Source organism: Balaenoptera borealis (genome assembly GCF_965194805.1).
Source record: "Balaenoptera borealis genome assembly, chromosome: 2".
NCBI classification, from domain to species: domain Eukaryota; kingdom Metazoa; phylum Chordata; class Mammalia; order Artiodactyla; family Balaenopteridae; genus Balaenoptera; species Balaenoptera borealis.
This window is the reverse complement of record NC_138867.1, coordinates 185,281,690-185,299,268: the sequence shown is the minus strand read 5'-3', so window position 1 is coordinate 185,299,268 and position 17,579 is coordinate 185,281,690. Positions and strand designations below refer to the sequence as shown.

At 52.7% G+C, this 17,579-nt stretch overlaps 1 long non-coding RNA gene across 1 annotated transcript; it reads right to left on the bottom strand.

Moving 5' to 3' along the window:
- Window positions 1-1,481: 1,481 nt before the first annotated feature.
- Window positions 1,482-8,477, bottom strand: LOC309624210. The gene is made up of 4 exons (XR_014241815.1): window positions 4,891-8,477; window positions 1,814-1,964; window positions 1,590-1,648; window positions 1,482-1,507 (listed from the first exon to the last, which is right to left on the bottom strand). It is a non-coding gene; the product is annotated as an uncharacterized lncRNA (long non-coding RNA).
- Between the last annotated feature and the right edge of the window lie 9,102 nt (window positions 8,478-17,579).

Sequence of the window (17,579 nt, the reverse complement as noted above, 5' to 3'; positions counted from 1 at the left end):
CCATAAAAAAGAATGAAATAATGCCATTTGCAGCAACATGGATGGACCTAGAGATTATCATACTAAGTAACTCAGACAGAGAAATACAAATACCATATGATATCACTGATATGTGGAATCTAAATATGACACAAATGAACTTATTTATAAAACCGAAATAGACTCCCAGACATAGAAAACAAACTTATGGCCAAAGGGGAAATGGAGTGGAAGAGGGATAAATTAGGAATTTGGGATTAGCAGATACAAACTACTATATATAAAACAGATGAACAACAAGTGCCTAGTGTATAGCACAGGGGACTATATTCAATATCTTGTAATAACCTACAGTGAAAAAGAATCTGAAAAAGGGTATATATATATATATATATATAACTGAGTCACTTTACTACACACCTGAAACTAACACAACATTGTAAATCAAGTATAATTCAATTTAAAAAAAGGAAATCAAGGAACTAAGAAAAAGCAAACTAACAAAAACCTCAACATCAAAAAAAAAAAATTTGATTAAAAAATGGGCAGAAGACCTGAATAGACATTTTTTCCAGAGAAGACATACAAATGGCCAACAGACACATGAAAAGACACTCAACATCATTAATCATCAGGGAAATGCAAATGAAAACTACTATGAGATATCACCTCACACCTGTCAGAATGCCCATCATCAAAAAGTCTACAAATAACAAATGCTGGAGAGGGTGTGAGAAAAGGGAACCCTCCTACACTGTTGGTGGGAATGTAAATTGGTACAGCTGCTATGGAAAACAGTATGGAGGTTCCTTAAAAAACTAAATATAGAACTACTATATGATCCAGCAATCCCACTCCTGGGTATATAACCGGAAAAAATCACTAATTCAAAAAGTTAGGGGGGTCTCCCTGGTGGCGCAGTGGTTGAGAATCTGCCTGCCAATGCAGGGGACACGGGTTCGAGCCCTGGTCTGGGAAGATCCCACATGCCACGGAGCAACTAGGCCCGTGAGCCACGACTACTGAGCCTGCGCGTCTGGAGCCTGTGCTCCGCAACAAGAGAGGCCGCGATAGTGAGAGGCCCGCGCACCGCGATGAAGAGTGGCCCCCGCTTGCCGCAACTAGAGAAAGCCCTCGCACAGAAACGAAGCACCAACACAGCTAAAAATAATTAATAAATAATAAATAAATAAATTTATAAAAAAAAAAAATAGGTTCGGCTGCCTGGGACCTTCATGTACAGCTGCGCCGTGTTCGTGCCCGGGATGGTGCGGCCCACGCGGCTCGGCACGGTGCCCGTGGAGGTTACCCGCGTGAAGGCGGGCAGCTTCAGCGGCTCCTGCAGCTGGGGCTTCCGCCTGCCGTGGCGAGGGGGCAACACAAGTGAGCCGCGACCCCGACTCCGCCGACCCATCAGTGCTCCCGCCCCCGCTTTGCTGGCCTCAGCCCCACTGACCGCTTGGCATCGGACAGGTCGATGTTGGTGCCAAACTTGACGATGTGATGGTTCTTCGGGCCCGGTGCGCTGCTGCGGGGGTGAAGAGCACAGGTTGGTGGAGAAGCGCAGGGAAGGGAAGGAGTCGTGAAGGGCAGGGGCAAAGCGTCCCTACCTAGGAGGGGCTCCTGTGCTGCTGTCCGGCTCCCACTCCTCGTCTTCAGTCTCCTCCTCCTGCTTGGCCACAGGGGTAGGTAGGCCTGGGTCAGCGGCCTTCCAGGAGCCCTCCCACCGCAGCCGGGGCTCCAAGTCCCCCGATTCTGCAACCCCTGCCTCTGCCCGTGCGCGCCTCTCACCGGCAGGGACTCCTGGAAGGAGGAGGCCTGGTCCTGCGTGTACCTGGCAATGGTGGTGTGGGAACGGGAGCTCTCGCAGGGCCGGATCTGTCGCGTGCCCGTCGAGTCCCAATTCTTGTCTGAGGGCTGCTGCACCTCCACCCTGTGCTCACCACTCGCCTCCACCAGCGTCTTGGTGGAGAAGAGGCCCAAGTCTGCGAGGGAGGGCCGAGCAGGGTGTCGGGGCAGGGGCAGAGGGCGGGGAGCGAGGCCCCAACTCACCCTGGCCCTTCTTGCTCCCCAGGCCTCTGACGGGATGGACACGGGCTTCTCAGAGCTCAGCCCAGGAAGAACAGGAGAGAACCCCAGCCCCTCGTGAAGCGGGGAGGGTTGGCCCTCCCAGTGCCTGGCCTTTACCTGGATTACAACCAACCCCCCTTTCTCCCACTGCTGCTCTGAGCTCCAGCCCCTCCCTCAGAGTCCTCAGGTGTGCATGAGGCCACAGGTGCAAAGCACCTGGCACACAGTGCGTGCTCAATGAATAACAGTTTCTTTAAGTTATCACTGGATCCAATGAAAGATCTCGTCAAGAGAAAGCCTAGAATGTGCTTCAGTAGCAGTGGAGGATACATGGGTAAGAGAAGGCTACAAGTACAGAGGAAACAAGATTGACGTTTACAACGCAATATGGTTTCCTTTTACTTTTGTATGTGTTTGAAATTGTGCACAATATAATGTTGAAAAGGAGAAAAAAAAAAGATACATGCACCCCAATGTTTATAGCAGCACTATTTACAATAGCCAAGACATGGAAGCAACCTAAGTGTCCATCGACATACGAATGGATAAAGAAGATGTGGTACATATATACTATGAAATACTACTCAGTCATTTAAAAAGAATGAAATCTTGCCATTTTCAACAACGTGGATGGACGTGGAGGGTATTATACTAAGTGAAGTAAGTCAGACAAAGAAAGACAAATACCGTATGACAACACTTGTAGGTGGAATTGAAAAAATACAACAGGGACTTCCCTCGTGGCGCAATGGTTGGGGGTCCGCCAGCCAATACAGGGGACACGGGTTCAAGGCCCGGTCCGGGAAGATCCTACATGCTGCGGAGCAACTAAGCCCGTGCGCCACAACTACTGAGCCTGCGCTCTAGAGGTCGCGAGCCACAACTAGTGAAGCCCGCGCGCCTAGAGCCCGTGCTCCAAAACAAGAGAAGCCACCGCAATTAGAAGCCCGCACACTGCAACGAAGAGTAGCCCCCACTCTCCACAGCTAGAGAAAGCCCACGCGCAGCAACGAAGACCCAACGCAGCCAAAAATTAATTAATTAATTTTAAAAAAGAAAAAAAGGAGCAGGTGCCTGGTGTCAGGGAAGTGAAGGCAGAGACTAGTAAGATCATATTTCACATCCATTCAACTGGCAGAAATGTTAAAGGCCAACCATTCAAACGTTGGAGAGGATATGGATCAATGAGTGATTTGGTCCAGCTTTGGAAACCAATTTGGCATCATCTCATCAAGTTGAACACTGGTCTGCCCTAACGTCCAGCAATTTCACTCCTGGATTGATCCCAGCACATCCATCAGGAGACCCGAGCAAGGCTGCTCAGACCAGCCCCGTTCGCAGTGGGAAAGAGCAGAAAACAGCCCAGGACCCCACTCACAGGCGAGCGGATGGGAGACTGGTGACCTGAGCAGCGGAGTCCTGTACAGCAGGGACCATGAATGACCACGGCCACAGAGCAGCACAGACACAGCTCAGGAGCAAAGCCGAGAGGAAAGAGCACGTCCACATGGGTACATGTGCACGTGATGGGCTCTTAAGAGGGAGAGAACAGCGACCGTGTAAAGGATTCAGGACAGTGTTGCCTGTGGAGATTGTAGATGGGGAAGTTACTGATGACGTTCTTATTCATGGGTGTTCTTTACAGCATGAATGAGTGGATGGCAGGATGGATGGATGAATAGATGGAATAAGAGACGGTCACATATACACAAATGAACTTGTCTACGAAACAGAAACAGACTCACAGACATAGAGAACAGACTTGTGACTGCCAAGGGGGAGGGGGGTGGGGGAAGGATGGATTGGGAGTTTGGAATTAGCAGATGTAAACTATTATATATAGGCTGGATAAACAACAAGGTCCTACTGTAGAGCACAGGGAACCATGTTCAATATCCTTTGATAAACCATAATGGAGAAGAATATGAAAAAGAATATATGTGTATAACTGAGTCACTTTGCTGTACAGCAGAAACTAACACAACATTGTAAATCAACTGTACTTCAATAAAATAAAATTTAAAAAACCAGCAGTTGCTTGAAATCTCCCTCAATAAAGAGAAAGAGAGGGTCACATGAGAAAAGGGGAAGGAGGAGAGACATGAGCAGCTGGGTCACCCCTCACCTGTCTCACAATTTACCTCCACCCAATTTCTTTTTAAACAACTCCAAATTCAGCAGGGCCCACAGAGAAAGTCACCCCTGATTTTGCGAAGCACGAAATACATCCATTCATTTCAAACTAAGGAAACTGGGCGTCCAGAGGCAGAATATGGGCCGGAACCCAGGGATGCCGCCCGACACTCAGGCTCTCTCTCAGTGCGGCGGGCGGCTCGTCTCCAGAGCCAGCAGTGCCATCTGGCAGCTCCCCGGTGGAGCAGTGGAGTCAAATCCCCCTTGAATCTGGGTGGGGACGCTCTGGCCAGCAGAATGGGGCAGACGTGAGGTCCTCGGCCTGCAGCTTCTGCTTCTGCCCACTGCAAGGGTCACCGGGGAGGAAGGCTGACCATTCTGCGTCCCCCACGCTGGGAGGAAGCCCAAGCAGCCACACCGAGGTCTGGGTCGGTGCCCAGCTAGACCCCGACAGTGAGGGGACTCCAGCCCCAACAGCCACTGTGTGGACCAGACAGCTGTCCCACTGGGACCAGCCCAGGATGCAGACTCCCGGCAAGTAAAAAACGGCGGTTTTAGGTCGCTAACTTGGGGCTGTCTGCTCCGCGACAACGCGTCACTGAAACCCACCTTCCCCATCCCTTCCTGAGTCCTGAGTGAGTTTGTCCAAGTGGCCCAGGTGGGTCTGCAGGGTCCCCGCCGTCCGCTGCCCCGGCCCTACTCCATCACCCTTCAGGGGAGCTGCCTCCTTGCTGCCCCGTTGCCGAGTCCAAGCTTCTACTGCTCCCCGCACGACAAGCTAATACATCGAGTCGTTGGGACACATCGAGTCGTTGGGACGAGGAACAGCGACTTGATCTGGAGAAGACAGTGGACTTGCGTCCCAAAGAACCACCTTCCCTGAGAGAGCGCGCAGGATTCTTCCGTACTGAAAGGGGCGGGACTAAAGCCAAGCACTTCCTGGTTCCCGTCAGCCTCCGGAGGGGAGGTGTTGATGTCTTCCTCCTGCAGCGCTCTCAGGTGGGCCTGGTCAGGAGGTTTCCTGGGAGCTGAACAGAGGTGTTTTAGTGTCATGCTCATTACCTGGGAGGCAGGGTTCCCGGAGATGGGCCATTGTGTTTAATTTAAGCTGATAGGCAACATCCCGGGAGGGACTAGCTTGTAATAGAATACAAGGTTTCTTCCCTATTACACCAATCTGTGCACTTACCCTTCCCTTGATTTTCATGTGAATGAGTTCTCCAAGAGGCACCTTACATTTCACCTCCTCCAAGAAGCCTTCCCTGACCACCCATCTGAAGTAGAGCTTCCTTGTTTTCCTACCTAAATCTACGGGAATTTTGTTGCTGTTGCATAGCTTTTATCACGATCTCACGTATTGCATTTTTAACATATCTGTTGTCTTGTTAGCCCATTAGAATACGGGCTCTGCTGCAGCGGGAAGGTGCCTGGACTCCCGGGACCTGGAACAGAGCTCCGCGGGCGCAGGGAGGAGGCTGCAGTACCAGTGGTGGACACAAGATGCCGCTGCTCTCAAGGGCATGTTGGTCCCTCCGCCGGGGCGTTAATATTGGACCAAGGTCTTCGCGCAGCATCTCCTTAAAGCCCCGCCAGCACCCCCGCCCCCGCGCCCCCTGCAAACACACACAGTCCCTCCTGCGAGGTGGATTTTATCATCATCATCCCCGTTTCGCTTTCACCCAGGAGGAAACAGGCTCAAAGAGGCAGTCATTGCCCAAGATTGCACAGGACTCGTACCCACAGCATACAGTGCTAAGCTGCCTGCGGTGGTGCCTCCAGCTGGGGCTGCATCTGCAAACTTCAGTGGTGATGGGAAATGCCCTTGACCAAAGATCAAGGATGCACTGGGCCTTCCTGAGTCTAAATTATTCTCCCTGGAGACCAGCCACAACTCTTCCCTCACTCAGCAGCCTTCCGTGGCTCCCACCTTCTACAAGAATGTTTCCCAAAGCAAGGACACACGGATTGGTGTCTTCAAGGTGCCATTAAGTGGGATACAGTCCCACGATAAATAACATCAAATAAGGGGATGAGACATTACTCCCCTCTCCCTTCTACAGTCCTTCTGGGAATCTCAAGGAGAAAGTCTCAGCAAAAGTTTAACCTCCCCCAGTTTTGTTCATCCCTTTTAACCAAGGGAGAGCAGACCCAAGCCCGGGGCAGGTCGTGAAAGCTAGAATTTAATAACCTCATTTTGTTCTCATTGGTGTTTGTTTGCACACCTCATTTCTGGTTGTCCTGTAGTTGTTTTGAAATAATCACAAACTTCCTAGAAAAGTTGCAAGAGTTTCCTGAGAATTCCCAGGGACCTTCACCCAGACCCGCCAGCTGTGACATTTTGCAGGTAGCTTCATCTTCTGTCTGCACTCCTGCACGTTTGAGGACAAGCTGCAGGCAGCACACCCCTTTACCCCTAAATACCCCAGTGTGTTTCTAAGAACAAGGATGTTCCCTTCTGTCACCTCAGCATGATTGTCAAAAATCAGAAAAAAGTAGCACTGATACAATACCTTATCTAATCAAGAATTCTTGTTCAGATTTCACAGGTTGTCCCAGTAACGTCCTTTACAGCTTTTTTTTTTTTTTTCCTGGCCCGGGAGCCAGTCCCAGTGCAGCAGGATGTTTGTCTCCTTTGTCTCCTCTAATCTAACAACGCTTCACTCTGTCTTTCATGACCTGAATGATTTTGAGGAGTTCTGGTCAGTTATTTTATAGGCGGTCCTTCATCCTGGGCTTCTTTCATATTGTCTCATGATCACTGAGAGGTTGTATGTGTTGGCAGGAATCCTGCAGCTGTGGTGCTGTGCCCTCCTGGGAAGGTGGTGTCCAGAGCACAGGTGTCCCGTTGCTGGTGACGTGACCTCCATCCTCTGACTCAGGGCGTCACTCCGTGCTTCTCCACAGTCAAGTAAAGGCGTTCCCCTTGAAATTAATAAGTCATCTTGAGGGAGCTACTTTGATACCAGGCAAACCCTCTGTTTTCCCTCATCAAATTTCATCCACTAGTTTTTACACCTTCTTTCTTTTTTTTTTTTTTTTTTAATGTTTTCCTTTCTTTATGGCAAGTTGTATTGGTTTTCCATTTACAGAGACAATACACCTCTTTTTGCTCACATGTATTCAGTTAAAAGAAATGGGTCAATGTTCTGATTTGAAGAAATACGTCAGGCCATAAGAGTACAGGTGAATACGGCCAAAATGGTGACAGGGATTCAGAATTCAAAGGCTGTGTGTTCCCCTCTCCCGACATTCCTCCTGCTCAGTGGCGACATCTCTCCCCAGACGTGGGCCTCCCGGCAGCAGTTCCCTTGCTGGGTTTGGAGATTTGAGCTGCGTGAGGGGAGTGATGGGTCCCCGCTGGGGCCCGGCGTCCCCACAGAGCCTGGCACTTGGTGGCATTGTATGAGCCTCCTGCGGCTGCTGTAAAAAATCGCCCCAAATGTAGTGGTTTCAAACCAGACACATTTATTCTCTTACAGGTCTGGGGTCAGAAGTCTGCCTTGGGTCTCACTGGGCTAAAGCCAAGGTGTGGGCAGTGTTGGTTCCCTCAGGAGGATGCAGGGGAGAATCCGTTCCCATAGATCTGAGAAGTGAAATGGGGTGAGCAGACAACTCAGAGATTAGCCGCATTGAGAAGTACGACCACGGGGAGTGGTGTTGAAAGGGCTGGAGCAGGGGCCGCATGGTGGGACCTGGAGCCGCAGGGTGACACCATCTAAAGCAAGGAGAAAGGGAGAGGGAGAAGCTGAAGGAAAATCTGAGCTACATTAAAACCCTCAACGCTTTGGCATGTGGCAAGATTGCATTTTGCTGTAATAATTAAATTCATCTACCACCGTGGCATCTTTTACAAAACTTTATGACCGCGGGAGATGGACGGCACAAAGGCCCCAGTTCTTAACCCTTCCCTGTCCCCATGCCCTGTCACATGACTTTGGGGTCTTTCTCTAAAGCACAATACAATTCTCCAGCCCAGGACGAGCTCTGACAAACAGAATGAGGTGGAAGGGACAGCCCTGCCTGGTGTGTTTCCTTTGCCATCGCCGTGGAAATGTGTCTGGTGAGGCTGCTGGAGGATGAGACGAGGACCACGGCGAGGCAGGCGGCCGGCCAGGCCCAGGCATGTGGCCCGGGCCCAGCCCAGACCGGCCCAGCCCAGGTGACGCTGAGTCGTGGGTGCCCGTTCTGAAGGCAACACCCTAGGGAGGGGGGCTGTTTGCCTCACGCAGTTTTGTGACAGAAGCCAAGGGACCCGCTGCCCTTCCCACCTCTGGGTGGTTCGACCGTGCAATGTCCATCACCTCGGGCAAAGGATGAGCCAGAGGAAGCAGAAATGAGGCTTCAGGGTCCCAAACCCTCTGTCTCTGGATTTCAAAGTGCGCTCCAGTTCCTATGGAGACGTAGGGAGGGAAAATCATAAGACCAGCAAAGCTCCCTGCATGCCCCCCTCCACTGAGACTAAATTAGTTCCTCCTGAGTCGGAAGGTCCATAAGCTAGGCGAGAGTCCACCCTGGGGGCCCTGGGAAAGGCAGCCCGGCCCACCTACCCGCACTCAGGCAGTGAAGACGACAGGGGGACCCGGCGAGGCTGGGGGGTCTGAGGGTGGCCCAGACGGTGACCGGCATCTGAGAAGAGCCCAAGGAGGTGGCGTGGGGCCTCTGCATCTGCGGCGTGTTTTATTCACACATAATAGCGTCTCCACTCAGCACTGTGGACATTGGATCATCCTCTGTGGGACCATCCTGGGCCCTGTGGGTGTTGAACAGCATCCCTGGCCCCCACCCCCTCAATGCCAGGAGCACACCCCCCCCCCAGTCGTGACGACCACAGATGTCCCCAGACACGGCCCAGCCTCCCCTGGGGGCAGGACCACCCCCGAGAGAGAATGACTGATGTGTAGGTGAGGCTCGGTATGGTTATGTCCACGTGGCAGGACAGGAGGATGGGATGCTTGCCATCTGCTCTTGCCTCAAATAGCAAACGTCCTCCACTCATATTTAAGAAACTTCGTCCTTCCTGAAAACGATACTGCTCTTGGCCTTGACTTCTCTGGCCCTGATGAGAAGAGTCTCTTTTTCTCCCACAGTGGAAGACCCCAGAAAGGAGGTTTGGCTGAGGGTCTAGGCAGAGAGCTCAAACCAGGGCCCACAGATCCCTTGCACACCAGCTGGTGACGGGGTGAGATGCATGCTTCCTGAGCATCTGGAAAGGGTGCTGGCATCGGCAGGGAGAAAGCCAGGCCTCAGCAGACAACATTTGGAGTCTGGTTTCATGGGTGCAGGCACGACCCAGAAGGTGCTGGCTTATTAAAATAGAAGCTTGTTTCTTCCCACAGACATCTGGGTGTGTGCAGTCCATGCCCAGCTCGAGATGAGGCTGTGCCCCTCCCTCTTGGTACTTTTTCTACTTTTTAGTGTTGAAGAGCATCTCTCCTAAGTGTGCAGCTTGACGAACTTTCACAACAGGCCACACCCAAGTGACAGCCCCCAGGACCCCCTCGAACCCCCTCCATCTCTTCCCTCTTTCCTACTCCCCTCCCCACCCTCCACTCACATCTCATTGGTGGAACTTAGTCACATGGCCACACCTGGCTGCAAGGGCAGCTGGGAAATGTAGTCTTTTTGAGACACACACCTAGATGGGTTTGAGCAATGAGGCAACCTGTTCTCTCCTCCAAAAAGAGGCTCCTGGACTGCTCCCAGCAGGACTCCCTCCTCATAGCCTCCCAGCTCTGCTGCTCTGTGGTTCCCTTGGCTCTGCCTCCTTTTGCATTGTATTCATCATCAGATGGCACCAGGGCTGCGGCTGCTCCAGACATCTTATCATGAAGCTGCAGTGGCCACAGGCAGAAAGGGACCATTTTTCCGGGCCTCCCTCTTAGGAGCAAGGAAACTTTCTGTGGTCAGCAGAATAACACCCCCCAAAAATGTCCACGTCCAAGTCCCCAGAGCCTGTGACTATGTCATGTTGCACGACAAGGGGGAATCAAGGTTGCAGATGGAATTAAGCTTCTAATCGTCTGGCTTTGAAGTGGGGAGGTTATCCTGGATTATCTTCGTGGGCCCAGAGTAATCACAAGGGCCCTTCTAAGTGGAAGAAGGAGGCAGAAGAGAGAGAACCGGAGAGAGGGCAGCAGGAGGGATCAGTCCATGTCGCTGGGGGGGTCACAAACTGAGGAATGTGGTGGCTCCACAAGCTGGCCCCCCCACCTCCCTCACATCTCATTGGCCAGAAGGGGGTCACACGTCCACACACAAGCCAATCCCCAGCAAAGGGGTGGGGCACCATGAGGATTCATGCCAGCACCCAGGCAGGGTAGGGAGTGGGCATCAAACAGTAGCCAGGCTCCTCCACAAGGAAGCAAGAGTCTGGCAGTCAGTGTCTGCCCCGGGAGCATGAGGGGTTGGCACGAGGGGGGGACATCGTGTGCACGGGGCAATAGCAGGGGACCTGCAGGGCCAGGGACAGCTCGGAGATGCCCAATGTGAACGCCTGCCCACCGCCTTGCCCAGCAATGCCTAACCTCTAAAGCCCATGCCACCAGGAATTTAGGCTCTCCTTGTCCTACTGAATTGTGTCTCCCCAAAAAGACATGTTCAAGTCTTAACACCGCCCAGTGATCTGAGAGGACCAAGAGGAAGCTCGCTCTGTGTGGTCCCCAAGGCTCTATAAACTCTGACCCCAGGGCCAGTACCATCTCCAAGCTTGGGGAAGGGGGTGCTCTCCCCTTTCCCTCTCCGCCAAGGCTGGCTCCCTAGGAGGTCCAGCCCAGGCTCCTCTAAGCTGTCACCTGCTGACCTGGCTGCCAGCATCAGCTGCCATGGCAACCTGCTCGGGTACCAAGGCCCTCCCCAGTGGGGCATCATTGGAGCAGCTGGTGACATTTGAATACGGACAGTGGGCTGGATACGAGTATTGTATCGATGTGAAATTTCCCCATCTTGAGAACTGCACCGGGTTATAAAAGAGAATCCTGGGTTTTAGAAAATATACAGTGATGTGTTTATGGATGAAGGGGCAACACAGTTCTAACGTAGTCGTAAGTGGTTCAGAAAAATGTGTATAAATATCTATATATGCATATAGGTAATAGATGTAGACACAGGTACAGATAGTTACGGACACAGAATGTGACAAATCAAATGGGGCAAAATGCAACCAATTGGTGAATCTGGGCAGAGTCTATAGGAGTTTCTGGCACTAATCTTGAAATTTTCTGTAAGTTTGAAATTATATCAAAATTAAATGTTATGAAAACAATATCCAAAATGCAGCATTCTGGACCCCCAGAGACTTGACTCTGCAGGTCTAGGTGGGCTCAGAATCCGATTTAACCGGCAGCCAAGGACCAGAAGGGTCGTGGTTGAATTGTGTCACCCAAACCGACAGGTTCAAATCCCAACTCCCAGCTCCTGTGAATGGGACCTAATTTGAAAACAGGGAGTTTAACCATAAACAAAACGAAAAGACAACCTATGGACTGGGAGTAAATAGTTGCAAATGATGCGACAGATGAAGGCTTAATTTGCAAAATATACAAACAGCTCATACAACTCAATAACAAAAAAACAAACAACCCAATAGAAAAATGGGCAGAAGACCTAAATAGACATTTCTCTGAAGAAGACATACAGGTGGCCAATAGGCACATGAAAAGATGCTCCATATGGCTAATTATTAGAGAAATGCAAATTGAAACCACAATGAGGTACCACCTCACACCGGTCAGAATGGCCATCATTAAAAAGTCTACAAAGGATGTGAGGCCGATGTGGCCAGCTAGGCGGGTATCCCCTTCCGCTCCATGTGTGTCCCTCCGAAAGCTGTGAGCCCGGTGGAAGAGGACGACCTTCCCCGATAGAGGAGGACAGTTCTTCGGTCAAGGGTATACAAGTAGCTGCGCTCCCCTGCTAGAACCTCCAAACAAGCTCTCAAGGTCCATTTTGTAGGAGAATGTAGGGTAGTCAAGTTTCCAAGACTCCAGACACATGCAAATGAAGCACTGCATGTGGCAGTCTGCCTTTCAGAAAAAAAAAAAAAGTCTACAAATAACAAATGCTGGAGAGGGTGTGAAGAAAAGGGAACCCTCCTACACTGTTGGTGGGAATGTAAATTGGTGCAGCCACTATGAAGAACAGTATGGAGGGTCCTCAAAAAACTAAAAATAGAGTTACTATATGATCCCATAATCCCACTCCTGGGCATACATCCAGAGAAAACCAAATTTCAAATAGACCCATGCAGCCCAATATTCACATCAGCACTATTTACAATAGCCAAACCCTGGAAACAACCTAAATGTCCATCGACAGAGGAATGGATAAGGAAGATGTGGTATATATACACAATGGAATATTACTCAGTCGTGAAAAGGAATGAAATAATGCCATTTGCAGCAACATGGATGGACCTAGAGATTATCATACTAAGTGAAGTAAGTCAGAAAGAGAAAGACAAATACCATATGATATCACTTATATGTGGAATTTAAAATATGACACAAATGAACTTATCTATGAGACAGAAATAGACTCACAGACATAGAGAACAGACGTGTGGTTGCCAAGGGGGAGGGAATGTGGGAGAGAGAAGGACTGGGAGTTTGGGATTAGCAGATGCAAACTATTATATATAGGATGGATAAACAAGGTCCTCCCGTATAGCACAGGGAACTATATTCAATATCCTGTGATAAGCCATAATAGAAAAGAATACGAAAAAGAATATTTAAAAAATAGGGAGTTTGATGGGGACTTCTCTGGTGGTCCAGTAGCTAAGACTCCGCGCTCCCAATGCAGGGGGCCTGGGTTCAATCCTTGGTCAGGAAACTGAGCTCCCACAAGCTGAGAGACGTGGCCAGGAAAAAAAAAAAAAAAAAAAAAGACAGAAATGTGGACACAGACACCCAGAGGAGAAGGTCGTGGAGGACAGAGGTGGGATTGGGATGATGTGTCCACAAGCCAAGGAACCCCAAGAATGCCAGCACCACCAGAATCTGGGAGAGAGCCTGGAACAGAACCCAGAGCGCCAGGAAGGAACCAGCCCGGCTGACACCTTGATCTTGGACATGTGACCTCCAAAACGTGAGAGTGAGTTTCTGTTATTTGAGCCCCCAGTGTGTGGTCATCTGGCACGGCAGCCCAAGAGATGAGCGCAGAGGGCATCTTGGGCAGGAAGGCGGTGCCGGGGGTCCCTCACCCCGTTGGGGGCACTGGATCCGTATCCAGACACTTCCAGGAAGAGCTGGCCACGGGCCTGGATGTCAGATATTCATCCACATACACCTTCAGCATACATTGGGCACCTACTCTGCGCATACCTGTATGTACAAAGTGCTAGGAGGGGAGAAAACCAGTAGGGGTGTGAGGTGGCATGGGGGGCTGGTTCAGTAAGGCGATATCAGGAAGCCCCACCAGGAAGGGATGCTTGAACAAAGTCTGACGGAGCTGAGGGGGCGGTTTTGTGGTGTGGAGGGGCGGTGCCTGGCCGGGGCACAGCCAGGTAAAGGCCCAGCAAAGGGCAGGGATGCTGGCGTGCGGAGGCCATCGGAGTGGAGTGAGGGGGCAGCGGGAGGCCGGAGGAGAACCCCTGCCCTGGGGCTGTGGCTCTACAGGGCCGCCGGCCCCCTGCACGGCCTGACCCACCCTTCTGCCCTCACCTCCTGCCCCTCCCCCTAGCTCCCTCCGCTCCAACCAGCCCAGGTCTCTCCCCGCCGTGCTGGGCACAGGGCTGTCCCAGGCTCCCCCCCAAGCCCCTGCCAGGTGCGCCCTCGCCCCGTGTCTCCACAGGGCCCTCATCGCAGAAAGGCCTTCCCTGGCCATCCATCTAACAGGTCCCTCTTCTCCCCCCACTTCTTTATTTTCTCCCTAGCGCCCCCGGAGGGCCAGGCTGCCCCTCTGCGGTTTGTCCCCGCCTGGAACAGCGCCTGCCCCCGCCCACAGGCAGCCCGCCCCGCGACAGGCTCCTGGATCAAGGGTCTGGGAAGGCTTCCCCGGCGGCGGCGGCGGCGTCAAGGGCGGACGCGTGAAGGACCACGAGGGCCGGGGGGCCCCCACAGATGGGCTGCGCGTGCCGGTGTAATTTTAGGTTTCCTCGCCCATGGCCCGCCCTTATTATTGTGCAATTAAAGCACTCGAGGCAGCCGATCAGGCAGTAAAAAATAGCGCATCCCTGTCAGCCACAGAGGTGGGGGGCGGGGTGTGCTGCGGTCTCCGAAGGCGGGAGGAGGCCTGGCCCCGCCCCCTGCTCGCTGACTTCTCCAAGAAGTGCAGCATCGTGGCATCTGGGTGGTCACTCGCCGGGTCGTGAGTTCAGCAGATACTTGTGGGGCACCTGTGCCCAACAGGCCTGGACAGATGGCAGGGGGACAGCCTGGCCCTCCTGGGGGGCTAGGAAGAAAATAAAGAGGGGCGGAAGATGGGGGCGTACATCTTAGATGGTTGGCCAGGGAAGGCCTTTCTGCGGTGAGGGCCCTGTGGAGACCCGGGGCGAGGGCGCACCTGGCCGGGGGGTTGCGGGGGTTTGGTGGGGGCGGCCGTGGGACAGCCCTGTGCCCGGCAGGTGGGAGGGACCGCGGGGAGGCCCGTGGCGGTTGGAACGGAATGAGCGAGGGGAGAGGGAGGAGGTGAGGGCAGGAGGGGACGGGGTGGGTCAGGCCGTGCAGGGCCTTGGGGCGCGGAGGGCTCGGCTCTCACCCGGAGGGACGCGGGACCCCCCAGGGCGGCGGGCAGAGCAGGGACGCGCCCCGCTCGCTGCTCACATGCGCCCTCTGGCGGCTTCGGGGAGAACAGGCCGTGGGTGGCGTCGGGAGACGGGGCGGAGGGGACGGCGGAGGTCCGGGAGGGCTGGCGGGGGCTGGCGGGGGCTGGCGGGGACTGGGGAGGGATGGTGGAGAAGGAGGATAGGAGGGGACGGTGGGAGAATGGGGGGGATGGGGGAGGAAAATGGAAAGGGCTGATGGGGTGGATGTGGGAGCAACAGTTGGGGTTAGGGTGGGGAGGTATGGGGGTTATGATGGTGCCATGGTGGGCGTGGATAGTGGGGCCTGACTTGGGCAGGGGCCGAAGAGGGGGCAAGAAATGGGCAGGTTCTGGGAAATGCTTTTTTCATGTCCTTTCTAATGAAATATAGCTTATATGCGGTAAATGTAAGTACATCAAGTTCAGTGAACTTTTTTAAAAATTGAAGTCACATAAAATAAAACCATTCTAACGTGAACAATTCGGTGTCATTTAGTACAGACACAACGTGCAACCATCACCTCTAACTCCAGAACATTCCATCTCCCTGAAAAGAAGCCCCGTCCTCATTAGCAATCACTCCCCATAACCCTCCCCAGCCCCTGACAACCACGAATCCACTCTCTGTGTCTGTGGATCTGCCTGTTCTGGACGTTTCCCATCAATGGAATCACACCCTGTGTGTCCTGTGTCTGGCTTCTCTCACTGAGCATCGTGTTGTCAAGGTCCATCCATGTGGTAGCGAGTGTCAGGGCTTCTGTCCTTTTCCCGGCTGAGTGATGTTCCCGTGTGTAGAGGGACACATTTTGTTTATCCATCATCTGTTGATGGACATTTGGGCTGTTTCCACCTTTTGGCTGCTGTGAATAATGCTGTTATGAACATTGATGCACAAGTTTTGGTTTGAGGAACAGTTTTCAATTCTTCTGAGTATATCTAGGCATGGAATTGCGGGTCATATGGTAATTTTATGTGTATCTTTTTGAGGAAATGCCAGTCTGTTTTCCGTAGCAGCTGCACAATCTCACATTCCCTGGGCAGCTGGAAGGTTCTAATTTCTCTACATCCTCTCCAACCCTGCTTATCTTCCGTTTTCCTGATCACAGCCATCTTTTGGGTGTGAAGTGGTATTGCTGTGGTTTTGATTTTCATTTCCCTGACGACTAATGATGTTGAGCATCTTTTTATGGGGTATTAGCCATTTGTGTATCCTCTTTGGAGAAGTGTCAATTTGGGTCATTTGCCCATTTTTTAATTGAGTCATGTGTCTTTTTGTTGTTGAGTTGTAGGAATTTTGTAAATGTATTCTGGATGCTTGGCCCTTATGAGCCTAGTGAACATTTATAAATAAACTCACCGAGCAACTGTCACCCAGATGAAAATGCCGACAGTGAGAGCTCCCCAGAGACCATCCTCACCTCTCCTGGCCACTACCCCCAGGTGGCCTGACTTCTGTCTCCAAAGACTCATGTTGCCTGTTCTTGAACTTCTTACCTGGGGAATTGCACAGAGTGTCCTTCACTGGACAACATTCAGTGCTGAGGTCCACCCGGCTGTCACATGCAGTGGTCCCCTCTCTGCAGGGTCGATTCTGGGTATTTGGAAGGCAGAGCTGGGTTTGCTAGCGGGCAGGACTGAATGGGGCCGAGAGAGAGAGGATCTCGCGGATCCCCCACCACACAGCCCTCACATCCAAGCCAGCACATCCCGGACGCTGTGCATCCTTGGTCTCTGTCAAATGTGTCCTGTCCACCTCTGCCCAGCCCAGTCCCAACGCCCTCCCACCTCCTCTGGAATCAGCAGCAGCCCCAGCCCGGTCTCCTTGCTACCCAACAGTGCCCCTTCCTCCCAGATGCTGCAGGGTCTAAAACATTAACCAGAGCCCCTCGCTCCCCGAGGCTCCCCATTGTCCTCAAGACAAAGTCCACCCTCCCTGCTGGGTCCAGCCTCCAACTACCAGCCTCCTCCATGTTCCCGGGGGTTAAGAACTTCCTGACCTCGGATCCACGCAGCTCTTCTTCTCCCACTCTGTGTCCTGCGCCTCCTCCTCCAAGAAGCAGGTAGGGGTTCTGGCGACAGACCCCAAAACACGTGTGAAACAACCATTTTGTGGATTCCGAGGGTCAGGAAGAGGTCGGGGATGCTGGCTGGAGACTGGAAGGCAGGCCAGGCACGCGCTTGAAGACTCGACGGTGCCGTCAGCCCAGCCCCCAGAGTCGAGCTTAGCAGCCGCTTTTGCACGTGGGGATACTGAAGCTCAGGGAGGGGAGGGGCTTGCCCAGGAGTCTCCATAGGGAGCGTGGGGAGCCAGGGGGGCAACCAGGATCCTAGGTGCCTCCCCGACTTCAAGGAACAAGGAAGGAGTTTCTGTGGCTTGGCTGTGGGAGCTGAGGAAATGTTGGGGGGCAGAGTGGGCTGTGGGGGGCTGGGCACCTCTGGCTGAGAAGCAGGGGTGACTGAGCATAAGTCAGGTGGCTGCAGGAGGGGGGCTTTCTGCGTCACCATAGCAACACAGGCCCTGAGCTCCTAGGAAGGGCTTGGGGCGGGGGTGGGGAGTTAGCCAAGCTGGAAGGTCAGAGGGCACAGTCTCCACTTCTGACACCAACTGCAAGTTCGGGGGGTCCTCCAAACCACCCTCGGGTTTGATCATTCTCTGG